The following is a 9,190-nucleotide window of genomic DNA, read 5'->3' as shown; positions in this document are numbered from 1 at the left end:
TCCAGCCGCGGTGTTGGACCCTTGTCAGGAGCAGGGTGGCAGCTGGGTGGCCAGCAGCTGGTCCCTAACCCTTCAAGGCTTTCTGTAGTTGGGAATGTATCTTGAGAGCACATTAAATAATTTTATGGTCTTTCTATGCAATATAATGGGAATTCTTCCAAGTTGAAAAGTTTTGCAGGCTACCACCAGTAACAGAAAGGACTTGAGAAACTCAGTCTGAGTGTGAACACCCATCCTGACATAAAGAAGAACAAAGAAATGCACAGAGAGGCAGCTTTCCTGGCAGAATACAGTATCTAGATGGGCTTCCCTGCTTCGATTTCAAACTGCAGGAAGCAAGTAGCTGCAGGAGAGCATTTGCTTTAGCGTCAGAGCTGCTCATGTTAAAGATCAATAGATCCAACACTGCATTTAGTGTCATACAAAATGCTGGACCAGGCAATTAATGGTAAGGCATCCAAGTGTTAAAGGAAATTCTCCTATTTTCTTGTTTGTTGTTTAACTAAGATATTTCATCTTTAGAAGCAGTTATGTTAAAGATTAATACTCTGTTCTTGCCAGCTGTTGCCCATGGCTTGTTAATGCAGTGTTAATTTTATATGAGGTTTTTKAGGGAGGGGAGAATTTTGTGTTCCTGGCTCATTTACTCAGTCTGTAACGCACAGGCTACTGGTGCTGAGAGTGACTTTTCCAGCAGCACCAGTGCCCTCTGAGCCATCAGACTGCATCATTTGGGAGCAAAGAGGCTGATAGTGGCCTCACTGTGAAAATTTCCAGACTCCACAGAACCAGCTTTAGAATTGCATCCATCTGGTTTCAACTATCTAAGAGGTAAAGGACTAAATTTACTGAAGGCACCAAATCAGAAAGCAAACATTAGATGCACTCGGCCACTTTGTTTCAGAGCACCTTAATAATGTTCTGTGTTCAGTRGCAGCAGCAGTCTGTGCCACAGTGTCCAAAAAAAAAGTTGTAATAAAAGCTCAGATGTTTTTACTTTATCTTGTTATGTATGTAGATGCCTGTAATACCTTTGGCCAGTCCATGAGAAAATTGAGGTGACATGAATTTATGGTTTGACCGAGCAGTGGATTTCCTGCACCAAGGAACACAAGTTTTGATCTCGAGAGAAGTACTGTCCTAAGCGTAGAGTGGCTTTGCACCAAAATGACAACCTTTGAAGACCTCCAGGCCATACTTTTCAACCACAGAAAGGTGATTTGGAGCTAAAAGAACTTGATGCTGGGATTTCTGTCTTCACCCAGGCTCACCAGGGACTGAGCTACACGTAGAAATGGGGGTGTAGGAAAAAATGTCAGAGGTGGAGATGACATCTACAAGGGAATTCTGCAATGCTCTGCAAATGCAGGAGGCCAAAGCAATATCTGCTTGGGGACACAATGTTGTTTGGTGGAGCCTAAGGTTTCAGCCCCTTTCAAGTGCTTTGCTCTTGTTGAAAAACCTCTTTAATTTTATTAGCCACGTACCTCTCTACTTGGATGCTGCAGAGCAATCACACCAGCTTGAAGGCAGAAGGAACTGATTGCGCTGATTGTGGTGCATTTACCTCCTCGCACCAAGTTGTAGCTCTTCATTATTCAGTGTGATTTGAATATGCTGTGAAAAACACTGCAACTCTTCAATTACTAGCATCATAATGGATTGGAGATGCAGGCTTGCTCTAACAGTCCTGGGCTGTGAAGCTGTAAACGTAGCCGGGGGCAAGTTCTGTTGCGATAAGCTGTAACTGGCACTTGCATATGTAGAATGCCACACAAGGATGTTGTGTAAAGAAAAAAAAGGCAAATTACTATATACAAAGAAAGCCATTTTTTTTTCTTACACTATATATCTCATGTTATTTTAAGTGTGACTTAAATACCCATGAAAAATCCCATAGAAGTTTCTTTAGAAAATGGCCACTCTTAGAACGCATTTCAGGTGCTTGTCATTAGGAAAACAGCCTTTCCAGGAGCTGTGTGTGCTCAGCTGCGCCCGAGCCGGGGGCGCCTCTGCAGACTTTGTTGCCTGGGCTTGGCACTCTTCCTGCCACAATTAAATCTGTTTTGCAGACTCGGGCTACAGTGTCACCTGGGGAGGCTTCCACAAATCACCAGTAGGGCCAATCTGGCCTGCGAAACACGATAGGCAGTTGGAATCTAAATTACTAAAAGTACCAGAGGAAAGCTCAGAATTTATATCAGATATAATGTATTACGAGTGAGATTTATAAAAGGATTACAGAAAGCAGTTAGTTAATGCTAGTGGCAGTAAACATGGATTAAAGTATTTMTGTAGCTGTAAAAATATGAATGATGGAGTCATTTGTTTGGTTATGTAAAGAAGCTGCATGCTTTAAATGGACGACAAACAGGACTTCTATTAACACTAATATTTTATAATGTCTGTATATCAAAATCCTCCCATGCCTTTCACTTGCGAGCAAAATCCTGCTGTATCTAATCAGTGCACAATACAGAATTTCCTCAAGTGACAGACGTGCTCACGAGGGGGTAGGGAACCCAGCAGTGTCCCACCTACCTACCTCCCTTCTTCGAGGCTGTAGCTTCTTCCTTTCCCTCCCTTTCGGAAGGTATGTGATGGCAGTTACAGGAAACATTAGCAGTAAACTGCATTGTGTTTTTATATTACTCTTCCAGTTATTGCATTTCTTCTAATTTTGCCCTCTGTGCAGTGTCAATTTACAGGAAGGTAAGGTCTTCATTGAAGAAGTGATCAAACCTGGGTGCTTCCTGACTCTGACATTTGTGCAGTCCTCTGATCGTCAAAGCAGAACTTTGGGACCGATTCCTTCCCCTTGAACTTCATGGATTTGGGCAATGCCACCAGATCTCTTGAGTCTTGCTGCTCCCAGACTTCTGGGTAAGTCAGATCTGTTGCTCCTCACATGTTTAGGACCAAGGTAGAAAAAAAATGTTTGCTAAAATATTCAGCAGAGAGGATTGAGAAGCACAGCTGCCCACTTCTGTTCTTCCTCCGTTCCTGAGGTAATCGGTCACGCTGCACATTGAATAGCTCCCAACAGCTGTATGTTGTCTTCTGCTGACAGCAATACATTTTTGTTGCTGGTCTGGGAAACTGGCTGTAGTAATAATTTTTAGTGGCCAATACATTCCCCTCCTTAGACCATGCCTGTTACTGTGCGAGTTTTGCTCCTCTTCCCTCCTATAACAGCTTCGTCCCACTAGAGTGCAGTGACACAAGCTGCTTGGTTTGCGTTTGAACTTGGTCTTTTCTACAAAACTGGAGTGTGTTTGTGTGCACGATGACCGTCCCCCTCTGACCTGCTGCAATGCTTCTAGTTTGCTGTTCCTCTTCGACGCTGCATCCTTAAGCTGAGTTTCAGCTTCTGTGAGCAAGAAGCTGACACACAGCTGGGCACCTGCTTCCACAGTGGGGAGCTGCAGAATTTTGGTCATCTTTCTGGCTTTGTAATTAGAGTCATTTCAGCGCTCACACAAGGCTTCACGTGGTAACTTAAGGAGTAGCTGCATTGGCAATCAGAAAAAAAGGCAAAACAAAAAGCAAGCRTGGTATAGCATATTGAAATAATGCTAAAATAGTGCTAAGACATTATATAACATTGAAAAGACACTATGATTATTTCAGATCACTAGCTGAAAAGGATGTAGATCATGCAGGAGGAATAGAGAAGGGGAGCGTATGTTTGTGTTGCGAGGGACAGATGGGGAGTAGCTGCCAGAGGGCTACCTGAATAGCAAAGAGGAAGGAAACAGTCCCAGAGGAAGGAAACACTCCCATAAAAAACGAGCAGGCAAACAAACCAACCCCCTGGGCTGCTCGAATGGGAAGGGGCTTTTCCCATCACAGAAACCTTCTTGCTTCCTCCAAGTAAGAGGAGGGGAAAGATGATAGTGACACCTGGGGTTTATTATCCAACTGTGTTGAAAACAGAGCTGTTTTTGAAAATGTATGGACAGCAAATAGAGCATCCATGCAGGATTACAAAACCATGAGATGTTCCCTGGATTCTGCCAGAAAGATTCCCCAAGGTTTCCCACCTCTTCAWTTTTTTTCTGTACATTTCTAACCTAGTTTCTTTGTGTATTATTAAGGCAATATTAGCGTGCATTCTTCAGTCATTAAACTGTGATTCACGTGTTCTTGGGGCTTTTTCAGACCATTATTTAGAACTATTTTTCCATTCGCTTTGGGAGGAATTGTGCTATCTAGAAGTTATTGCCCTGCTTTCTTGTGGGCAGTGTGGGAGGGAATGTACCTTATATCTGTCCTGCCCCAGATTAGTGCTGGTGCCTGCCCACTCAGAAATTTCTCTCCTCTGCTAACGGTTTTAACACATCATTTATTAACAGTGGTTCAAATATTAACAAGCAGCATGCTGGGCATCTGTGCCTGCAGGGTAACGTCTGTAAAGTATTTAACCTAAATATATCAAAGGGACAGCACAAGAGTGGCTAACGGTACAGAAAAAGCTGGTTATAATTTGCTGATAGGAACTTGTGATAAGGTGTATAATGTCTGCTTGTGTTTGCACTGAAACTCGACCAGGTGCTCTGCACTTTTTGGGAAATCTGGCAGCAGTTTGTACCAGCAGGCAYGTACTAACCTTGCTGTGGAGCGCGTGTTTCTGGCTTTGCTGGCAGCATCCCTTATGGACATGTGTTTAGAGTGGGTAACAGTGGAGTAGCAAAACGTAAATCTTGATGTTTCCAGACAACCTCACCACAGGATTTGGGAGGAATCGGGAGCTTTTCAGATGGTGCTTCATCTCTCAGTGTGCTTGCTGCTATGGAGCCCCCCACTACTGCTGTGGAAATGCCAAACTCGGTGAGTTTCAAGGAAGAAAACACCTCTTCTGATAAGAAAAACATACAGACGTGTTATAGAAGGTTTGAAAGATATAGGAATATATTTAAATTAGAGCTTTGGGGCCCAAATCAAATTCCTGCTGGATGCATGTTGTTCCATAGTTTTTCATATCTTCCTCTAAATCATGCAGGGTGGGCTGCTGCCCGAACAAGGACATTGGACCAAATGCCTCTCCAGACCAAATCATGTTTTTGCATCCTTATTTCCATGTGAATATGAAGTACAGGCTGATTTGCCAGACCACTGGAGTGTGCGAAGGATGCTGAAGTTGCCAGTCCTCAGAAATAACCTGGTCTTTGTGATGAGTTTATATCAAGCCTTTGACCTTAGCCAAATTCAGTGCATTTCTCAGACAAATCTCATGACCTGCCCGGACTGCACATGAGTGTTTTATATCTCTGGAAATCTCCCAAGTCAGTCCTCTTAAGTGCACATCAAATGCCACGGAAGGAAAATCAGGACTGCCAAGGGCTGAGTGCTCTAGGTCTGACCCTAGCAGAGGTGTCACCCCATGGTTACGTTCAAACCTGTGAGCCACCAAACTGTGGGTGCAGATTTAGCAGCCCTGTAAGGAGAGGGCACCTGCCTGAGTTGAGCACTGCAGTGTGCTTACGTCTGCTTGCTTGCACTTTATTTTGGCACAGCTCCTTATATCCTATATTCTCCTTCCCAAATGCTTGGCACAGTTGATAGGATGACATGAAGAGGAAGACCATGAGGAGCTGATGGGAGAAACCTAAGGYAGAGAATTAGACTGTCCTGAAAAAACTGGCTTCTCTGCTAGTTTGGATTCAGAGCTCTAGCATATCAGTTTGTTCAGGTTATGTTTTCTTCAGTGGAAGATGCAGTGACATGCTGGAAAACATGATGCGTATTAACAGCAACAGAAAAATGTTTCTGAAAGCACGAGAGAGAATGAAGAAAAAAATGTATCAACTGTGTATTGAAAATTAATTCTAAGAAGCATATCAAGCAAGATGCAATAGGGAAAAGCTATATCTGAACTGACAATTGGATCAGAGGCTGTGAAGCCTGGATCCTTCAACTTTGATTTGCCATATAATTTTAAAACTCTCTGATACATTAGGTATGATGTGTGGCTGGTTTTGGAAGAAGAAGCTTTAGATTTCTTAAATAAGACACCAAGTCTCTATGGTTAAAAAAGAAATCATACTTTTTTCAGCTGTGGAGGGCTGAAACATGCCATACTATCCAAATAATAATTCCCAAATGTCACTTATCTGTCCACTGTCAGTGGAGTCAGTGGCAGTTCTGCCATTATCTTCAATAGCAGCAGATAGAATCAGTGCTAAGTGCCTTTGAAAATGCTGTTCTCAATAGCAGCCAACAACTCAGAGTTGCTACTTACGCTATAAAGTGCCCCTGGGCTTTGGCAGAGGCCACGTGGCAGCTGGGCTGGTCAGGAACACCCTTCTTTGCACAGTCCCTCTGTGAAATACCAGAATTTATGTGTAAGGGTTTTCATTCTATTTAGTGTTTTGCTGTTTCCTCTCAGCTCCTGCTGAGTTTGGAAGCTAGGGAAGAGATTATACCAAATATCTATCTTCAAAATGAAATGTATAGTCTTTCTTTGTGAACTACAAACAAAAATATTTTAAACATAAATTGTATTTTTTATAACAGATATAAAATCTGTTTTTTAGAATGACACAATTTCTGAACTTTCTTTTTTTTTTTTTTTTTTTTTTTTTGAGAGGACACCTGGTGCTCCTGGAAGGTGCACAGGACACCAGTCTCTTCTGGCAAAGCCGCAATGTATGTCACAGAGTATCAGATCAGTCCCAGGGATTTCATGCTCAGTCACTTTTTTTGGATCAGACTGGAACACTCCGTAGCTTGCCAGAATAAGCACATTTGTGTCTAGAGAAAAAAGCTTGGGGCACTGTGGGGGCAGATCACTGAATGCTTTTTCTTTCCTGGAAAGTAGAGCAGAGCATCTCCCGTGTCTTTCAGTGTGATTCTTAGGGGAGAGCCTTCCCCTTGGTGGTGTTTCCAGTGCTGTATCTACTCTTCCTTCAGCCGTCCCAAGCCACGATGCTGCTCTTTATTTCTTTCTAATCTACAGAATCTCAGCCAAGGAGCTTATCATGATAGCAATCCCCTTGCAAGCCCCCCGACTTCTGGAGTTGCTTTCTAGTGGTGTTCTCAGAAAACAAAGACTATGGGATCTCGCCGCGCATCTGTCCAGATGTTGCAGATTTCAGCTGAGCTTGGTAAAGCCCTTGGAGATGATTATATTCCTACAGATTTTGTAAACTGATAGCTGTAGGGCCGTGAGGGAGAGATGTGTCAGCGCCTGGGGAGGGATACCTAATTCCACCTCAACCCCACAGAAGACAGTAACTACTATAAAAACTYTGGATGGCTGAGCAGTACTGAGGGGAGGAGAACTGGGATACCAAGTAGGATGATTGTACAGGGGAGACAGGGATACTACCTGGCTTGGGAGTTGCAGAGCATGGACATGGACTCTGCAAGAAAGCAGGATGCTCTTAATCCTAACATTCATGGGACAATCCCCTTCCCATGCCTTCACGTTAGTCCTAGGGAGCCTCATCAAACAAGGCCATGGACTGTCCTTGGAAGAAGGCCAAGGAATGTTACCTGCTGGCTTGCAAAAAACCGGAGGTGATTTGCCCATGCAGAGACTTGCCCAATAAACAGCAAATTGATCTGTCATTCTAAGTACATTAATTCATTTTTTAAATCTTCTAATTATTTTCTTTTTTGTGTTGAGCCTATTCTCTCTTAGGAGATAGATGCAMCCCGACTTCTCAAAGGAAACCCACGGAGCTCAGGAGCTCTGCAGCCCTGGCTGCCGTGCTTGCTTTCTGCCTGACGGCTGGTTTGGGCCTCTTGACTGCATTTTTAGGGCTGTAATTTTACAGCGTGTCAGGATTTCACATCTACTTCACTTCTCTTCATGCTGCCAATTGTAGACAGCTGACCAAATGGAAGTTTTATAGAAAGTTTTTTAGCTGTGGGATTCCTTTGCCAGCTCGCCTGTCATTCTCCTCTCCTGTTTACTGGTAAGAATTGAAAAGCATAACAATTTTTGAAGGCTTTGCTTTTAAACTCTGCTCTTGTTTTCCCTCTGTGACTTGTTTGACAGACTCTTCTGATGTATATTTTAGTATAGGTTGATGTGAAGCTAATAAGGAGACAGATATTTATTTAGCAAAATATGGGTTCTATTTGTAAAATTATTTCCTGGCGAGGAAAACATTGCTTTCCTATTGACTTACATGCTAGATTTTTTTTTTTAATGTGCATTTCTTTACAGTTCAGTTCATGTGCCTTATAATGCTACAGWTATATAAAACAGCCAGTAAACCCCAACCACCCAGCTCTAGAGATCATTATATGTCACAAAAAGATCCAGCTGTAGCATTCAACTGTTGCTGTAAGTCAGGAAATGGATTTACACATCRTAAAATAAGTTTATAAATATCATTGTTCATTTATAAATCTAAGTGCTAAATATTAAACAAACAAACAAAAGGTTTATAAATGCTAGGCTGTACTTTGAGATACCTATTAACTGATTTACATGAAACAAAGCTTGAAGCTCTGTTGTTTTAAGCTTTATATAGTTGTGCCTTCCATATAAATCCTGGACCCTGTTGCATGCAGTCTGTTTAGATGTATTTTTATCACTTCATTTTCTAATATTGCCTTTGACAATACAAAACAACAGCATTAATAGAAGTGTAGCTAATCTGTAGCATATGGTAAATAAACTGTTTTCTTTTTTTTAATGAGAGCTCTGTGTTTGTCTGGTTGACACACTGTGGTTCAAGAGCTCGATTCTACTCAAGGATGTTATTTACTCTTACAGCAGCCTATAATTACTGCATGTCATGCAGGGATAGTGATAGATACAGCGGCGCTGGAATCTAGGGACTGCTAAATTCATGAGCCACTCAAGGGTGTCTTAGAGGAGGCTGATCCTCGAAGTGASTGATGCAGACACTCCAGAACACACCTAATACAGGGCCTGAATGGAAATCCTGGTGTACTCGACCCCCTCTGCAAATGTTGGTGGGCTTGAAGGCTTGAATATCAATTTCATTTGAGAACTAGTTCATGTTCACATTGTGGTAGGTCAGTTTATGTAATTATTCCACCCTCAGGATAATTCTCCCCACAAAAGGCAAGGRTATCATGGTGCTCTCTGCTACAGAGCAAGAGTTATAGAGTTAGTTACATAGACTTATGCCAGCAAGGCAAAAGTTTGCTCACTATCTGCAGGAGCAGAAACTGATAAAGGCAGTCAATGTGGTATTAACATGCTCTT

General features: G+C 42.5%; 1 long non-coding RNA gene across 1 annotated transcript; it reads left to right on the top strand.

Annotated features, from left to right (window-relative positions):
• The first annotated feature begins 2,702 nt into the window (after window positions 1-2,702).
• On the top strand, window positions 2,703-5,362 carry LOC112944543. Its single transcript, XR_003248794.1, has 3 exons — window positions 2,703-2,883; window positions 4,717-4,830; window positions 5,003-5,362. It is a non-coding gene; the product is annotated as an uncharacterized LOC112944543 (long non-coding RNA).
• Window positions 5,363-9,190: the final 3,828 nt, after the last annotated feature.

Source organism: Nothoprocta perdicaria, unplaced genomic scaffold, assembly GCF_003342845.1.
Source record: "Nothoprocta perdicaria isolate Ctin4 unplaced genomic scaffold, notPer1 scaffold_17, whole genome shotgun sequence".
In the NCBI taxonomy this organism is placed as follows: Eukaryota; Metazoa; Chordata; class Aves; order Tinamiformes; family Tinamidae; genus Nothoprocta; species Nothoprocta perdicaria.
Note: the sequence above shows the minus strand (reverse complement) of the source record. Positions and strands in the feature narration are given on the sequence as shown.